This window comes from Aegilops tauschii, chromosome 4 (genome assembly GCF_002575655.3).
Source record: "Aegilops tauschii subsp. strangulata cultivar AL8/78 chromosome 4, Aet v6.0, whole genome shotgun sequence".
NCBI classification, from domain to species: domain Eukaryota; kingdom Viridiplantae; phylum Streptophyta; class Magnoliopsida; order Poales; family Poaceae; genus Aegilops; species Aegilops tauschii.
The window spans coordinates 272,506,501-272,512,889 of record NC_053038.3 but is presented as its reverse complement, the minus strand read 5'-3'; the positions used below and the strand labels follow the sequence as shown (position 1 = coordinate 272,512,889).

At 40.9% G+C, this 6,389-nt stretch overlaps 1 long non-coding RNA gene across 1 annotated transcript; it reads left to right on the top strand.

The window, feature by feature from the left end:
- The first annotated feature begins 1,634 nt into the window (after positions 1-1,634).
- On the top strand, positions 1,635-2,868 carry LOC120962969 (uncharacterized). The gene is made up of 2 exons (XR_005754343.2): positions 1,635-2,030; positions 2,126-2,868. It is a non-coding gene; the product is annotated as an uncharacterized lncRNA (long non-coding RNA).
- The last annotated feature ends 3,521 nt before the right edge of the window (positions 2,869-6,389 follow it).

Sequence of the window (6,389 nt, the reverse complement as noted above, 5' to 3'; positions counted from 1 at the left end):
ACTCCAAAGTCATTAGAATAAAATGAGTAGAGTCAAGGAGTACCTTGCTCTCATACCAATTTTAGGAACGAAGTATGTCTAACGGAGGGGGGGTGAATGGGAGTTTTAAATTTTCTTTGGAAAACTTAAATCTCTCAGAACCCAGCAGCGGAATAAACAACAAACAGACTAAGAGGAACTACAACATATGGCCGAAAGGAAACTAAAGCATGTATCGAAGTAAAATACATGAATAAAATGCATCAAAGGTAAACTTGAGTAACAGAGGTAACCGGTGGTGCTCGATGGCGACAAGGTATTTGTTCGACCAGTTCGTCCTTCTGTACAAGGACTACGTCTGGTTGGAGGGGATGTGACTTAACACGGAAGATAAACACTCTTCACCCTATTCTCCTCAACAATCGATTCATCAACCAATGCCGATCACTCGTGGTAGATACTTGAAGGCGATCTCCAAACCTTTACAGACTTCTTCTTCGAGAACCACAATTACTCTTGGTCTCTGAAGAAATTGACACCTAACCGTCTAGAGAGTTTGCAGCTCTCAAGAGTAATAGGCGGAGCGTACTAAACTTAGATTCCAGTGATGCTGAACCACTATCTAATTCTTTGGCGCTAGGGTTTTTCTCTCGGTGGATTTTAAACTCAAATTGCTCAGAGAGGGGGTTGCTCAACAATCTTCTCAGAAATCAAACGGAGCAGCCACCGGACAACACCGGCGCGGGGTGGCTATTTATAGCCGCAGCCTTCCCAGATGGGAGATGACTAACTCCTCGGTTCGAGGCAAATCTCTCGCAGCGAAGAAGATCACAGTCTCTTGCTGGCAAGTATTCGCTCAGAGCACAAAGAGATTTCTCTCACAACTTTCATAGGTTTGGGTTTAGCATCAAAGAATCAAAGCTTCGAAACGCTATACCCCTCTTAATAGTACGATGGTCCTATGACCCAATGAAAGAAGAAGGACAATGAAATAAATGCCACATCTTCACTTCGTCTTCATTCTTCCTCGAACGTCGTCATTTGCTTCAAACAACCACCGAACCAATTGCTTAGACTTCAGCAATTTTTAGGGGTCACTCTCGTTAGCTTTATCTTTGGTGATAACCTTCGCTGCCTCACAGGGAGATTATCTTCATCGTTTTCATCAAACTCCTCGATTACTCCAGGGACCTGTTACTCTGTGTGCACTAGCAAACACATAAGTCCCCAAACTGTTGTCAACAAACTCCAAAACATAAGGGGCCTATCATTGCACCAACAGAGCCACAAATACTATGTCAGCTATATGATCATGCAAAGCAATATGACAATGAATGTGCATGTCATAAAAACGGAACGGTGGAAGTTGCACGGCAATATATCTCGGAATGGCTATGGAAATGCCATGATAGGTAGGTAAGGTGACTATTTTGAGGAAGATATAAGGAGGCTTATGTGTGATAGAGCATATCATATCATGGGGTTTCGATGCACCGGCAAAGTTATCACCAACTCTCGAGGTGAGAAAGGGCAATGCACGGTACTGAAGAGGCTAGCAAATTGCTGAAAGGTGAGAGTGTGTATAATCCATGGACTCACATTAGTCATAAAGAACTCACATACTAATCTACCATTCTTAAGAAGTTGCTCCCCACTTCTCCCTATTCTCTCGACATGCACACTGTCCACATCAGCGGATTGCCACGTCATTTTTCAGTTTTTAAAATCATCCAATCACTCTTATTACCCTGCGGTCAAGGTGGTGGAAAAAAGACCTGCTTTTCCCCTCACCTGCCGCCCGCACGGCCGCCGGCCATCCCGCACGATCCACCCACCTCCAGCCCAGCGTCGGTGCTCACCGCTCAAAAAAAAACTTCCGAAAATCCAGCCCTCTCCCCTCGAGGAAAAAATACTACCAAATCAACTTGGCATTTATGATTCCCAACGCAGAGCCTCGCATCTTCCCCACGAAACAGATTCAACTTCCTCTTCGTCTTCTCCAACCTTCATCAAATCCCACTGTGTTATTTTTTTGCAACCGAAACAGATAGGTTTTCTTCTCCCTCCATCAAATCCCACTACTTTGGCGATTCAGTTGCTCTTCCAGCTGGTATTTATTTTCGCTCACATGCGCGCAATTTGGCAGGGTGTGGCAGTGAGCGATGGTGAAAGGAGTTCCTCCTCGGCGATGAGGTACCCCGACGGCCGTCCCTGCCCTATCTCCGGCATTCCTATCGTAGGTGCGCCAGCCATGGAAGAACAGCGCCTTGCGGAGGATGCTGTCGCGCTGGGATCGGCCCCAGCCACCCTCGGCGAGTACCTCGCGGTCTCCTCATGCATATGGCCAGACTCTCCTCGAAGCGCCCTCATGTCCTTGCTCTGCTCCGGACCGTCCTAGCGCTGGCCGCCTCTGATGCATCAGACACGGTCATCCCCGGCGCGGCCCAGTTCCAGCGTGATCCAAAGGGGGAGCTCCCTCATGTCGTTGCTGTGCGCCCTCATTGTGGCGGCGGCCTCGGACGCGCCTGATGCGGCAATCACCATCGCGCCTGATGTGACCCTTTTCAATCCCCTCCCGACCCTTTTCAATCCCCTCCCCCCGCCTCCTCTACTAAATTAGTCAAACCTTTTGTTGTTCATAGTAGTAGTACTGAACTACTGATCCTGATCATCTCCTCACGGCATGGCCATGAATTCCATTAATTAAATAATTGACGGCATGGCTTCTTCTTTCATGTAACTGTGCAGGTTTATAGTGAACTCACTAGAACTCCCATTGTCTAAGTCTGCGTAATCCCATCAACAAGTTGATAGGTTTGGTAAAACTCCAAGCATGTGTATTGATTATTGAGAGGTTCGTTTCAGTGCAATTTCCTTTTTGGACCAAAATCCTTTGGGTAGTTTCATATTACTAGCAGTTTGTTTGTTTTGTCAACCAACATGTGAATCATGCTTCTCACTACACTCAGTCATGAATTTGTATTACTAACCATGAGATTTACCAATCATATTTCTCTTATAACATGGTCGTTAAGCTCACTTCCTTCTTAGCAAATAAGACATTTGCACACAACGTTTCCATGTAAAAAATTGTAACATGGTTTCGCGCTGCAACACGTACCATGTTCCTGATCTCTCCATTCTCGCACTTCCTCTACTCTGTTGCTTCTCTACTATATCATGTAGTTGGCCTATTGAATATGTTTGTCTTGCCTTCCTTGAGCATGTTCAGAGATGGGTGGATGTTTTTGTCATGAGACACACCTGCTGTGTGTTAGCATTTTTCCCCATACTTAATATATCTGCACATTATTAGCTAGATTGATTATATAAGCCGGTTTGTTACAACAGTGTTAAGTTTGATTGGTACGCCTAACAAAACAAAGCGGCCATTATTCCATTAGTTGATTACAGGTTTCTAATAAATATTTTAATGAGGCCCTCTGTTCGTAAGACTGCAAAAAATGGATATCCCAAAAAGTTCTTCATAGGGTCGTGCTATTCGACCAGCCCCGGTGCAGTTGCTAAGAACTATTGCAGGCATATATGCAACTTAATAGGGTTAGTTAGGTTCTTGAAGCCATCTAAAATCTTTAGTCCCGCGGTAAGCATGATATCTATTGATTTATCTACAGCTCATTTGAGCATCACGTTCTTGGTATCAATCAGACATATACCTCTTAACATGATGTTCACTAACTCAACAGTCAAAGGAATAATTCAGATAATCTTTGCAATCACCAAATTTGACATTTATTCGTAATCGTAAGCTCTTGTCGTTCCCATCTATCAGGGACTATCTTTGAAATCAATGACATTGTGGGATTTATTTTGGCATGAAGGGCATGTTGACAGAGTCACAGAGACAAACACACTTATGATCCAATTTAGGATTTGTGTTGTCGAGGAGGAAGGATCCTTCTACTGGCATTTAGATTTGAGGAGATGTTCTTGAGAAAAGTTAACAACCAATTTTCATTTTTACTACTATTTTCTTAGTTACATGTATAAAGCTGAGTAATAGCTTCTTGGAGTTTTAAAGAAGAAGTCATATTTATGCCCTTTATCTTTCTTTTCTATGATATACTTTTTTCTACTTTATTATGCCTTCTGCTGGCTGCTGCAGATGCTTAACATGCATATTGTCGCTGATTCTTGGTCGCAGTCATTGCCACACACGTGGGATCTTTAGGAAATTTCCACTACATCCTAACCTCATTTTTTGGTACAATTAATTCATACAGATTTCTGCAGCAATGTTGAGGTATTGTAATATTATATCCAATTATTACCATCTTATTGACTAGCATGTTACTCGAAAAATATGTAATAAATTTCCGCAGCAATGCGCGGGGTATCATCTAGTTGCTAAAGTTTATTAGCCCTCGAAGCAAATTACTACTACGCATGCCCCTAGGGGGGAGGTTGGTAGGAGTTAACCATCGCGCGCCCCCGACCTCCACGCAAAGGAAGACATTCAATAATAAATCATGCTCCAACTTCTTAGCATAACTAAAGACTATACATGCATGCTTCGGGGATAACAAACCTTAACACCAATATTCTTACTAAACCACAATCATTCACGAGTACCTCCCACATATTACCATCTCTGTATTGCAAAACTATTGCAAGGAATCAAACATATCATTCAGTGATTTACAAGTTTTATGTAAGATTTTATGACTAACCATGTGAATGATCAATTCCTGTTAACTCTCTAAAAATATATAAGTGAGGCATGAGAGTTTAATTCTTTCTACAAATGACCATGCACTAATAGATATAAGTGAAGCAAAAGAGCATTCTACAAATAACGATGTTCTATATGTAGAGAAATAGGCATCCAAACTTCGAATGATATAAGCGAAGTACATGAAGCATTCTATAAAGCCGTACTCAAAAGATATAAGTGAAGTGCATGAAGCGTTCTATAAATCAACCAGGGACTATCTCATACCAGCATGGTGCGTAAAGGAAAAAGAAAAATAAACGCAAAAGACACTCCAAGAATTTACGCATATCATGTGAACAAAACAAAAATCGAGACATACCGATAATTGTTGAAGAAAAAAGATGGGATGCCTTCAGGGACATCTCCAAGCTTGGACGCTTGAGTATCTTTGAATATTTACTTGGGGTTCCTTGGTCATATACCCAAGCTTGAACTCTCGCCTCTCCTAATTCTTCTCATATCAATACCTCCTCTATCTTCGAACACTTCATCCACACAAAAGTTAGCCAAACTTTTTATTAGAGGGATTAGTACATATAACATCAAATCCCATCACGTCCTACTGTAACATTATTGTATAATTATAATCAAACATTATCCACTACATGCTATCACAATTCTATGGCTCTAGGTTGATCGCGCTCAACAAGATTTCAAACATAAGCAAATAAAGAAACTGTAACACCAATCTGTTAAAACAGGATAGTCCGTAAAGATGCAGATGGTACATATACTTATGTAACTCAAAAAATTCTGAAAATTAGGAAATAATAAACAATTTATATAGCATTACTGTGTAAAATTTTAAATAAAATTCACTTTCGAGTAAATTATGTAAATTCAAGCACTACAACAAAAGTTCATATTTTGTTCTCATCACACACCAAACAAGCAATTTAAACATCCTAAAGGTATATCTTGGCACATTATTTTTATAATACAATGGATTTGTACAAGGGGATAATTATTTTTGTGAGAAACTTCCATGAAAAATTCTACATTGTTTCCGTGAGCATGAACACAAGTGTTCAAGGTCAACCCTCACTTCTCCCGTGCATAACCTTCCAACCACTTCTCTTTTTGAAAAAAATAGGTTCCCCTTTTTTTGTTTTTAAATATTTTAAAAGCACATAACAGAAGAAAATGACTTTCTAAAACTTCCAGGTTGTCTCCTAGGCAACGCTCTCTTTAAAGCCATTAAGCTAGGCATAGCGCGCTCAACTAATTGATCCACTCGGATCCTAAGGTATATCAAAGCCAATTTTAATTAATAATGATTTATAATAGTTTGTTTGCCTCATATGTGTTGTTGTGTGCCTTGTCGTTGTGTCTGTGAAAGAAAGATGCATTTCTTCCTGGAAGATATCATTCGAGCCGTAGACTGAAAATGTTTCTAGTTCATCTCATTAGTTGTACAATTGGAGGGTGGGTCAAACCTCTGGTTTTCAGAATGAAACGTTGGCCTTATGCCTTGTCAGTTCTGCTACTACAATTCACATTCATTTGACCCTCCAGTGCATCAGTTGTAATGTGCGTATATAACACTTTGCTCCAGAAGATTAAATCCGACGGGACATGGAGTATCTAGATCCGAGCTCAAATGCTCCCTCGTGAACAGTAAAATAAAAAATTCAAAAAATTCCGATTTTTTTTGGTGAACTTTGGCAAATGTTAT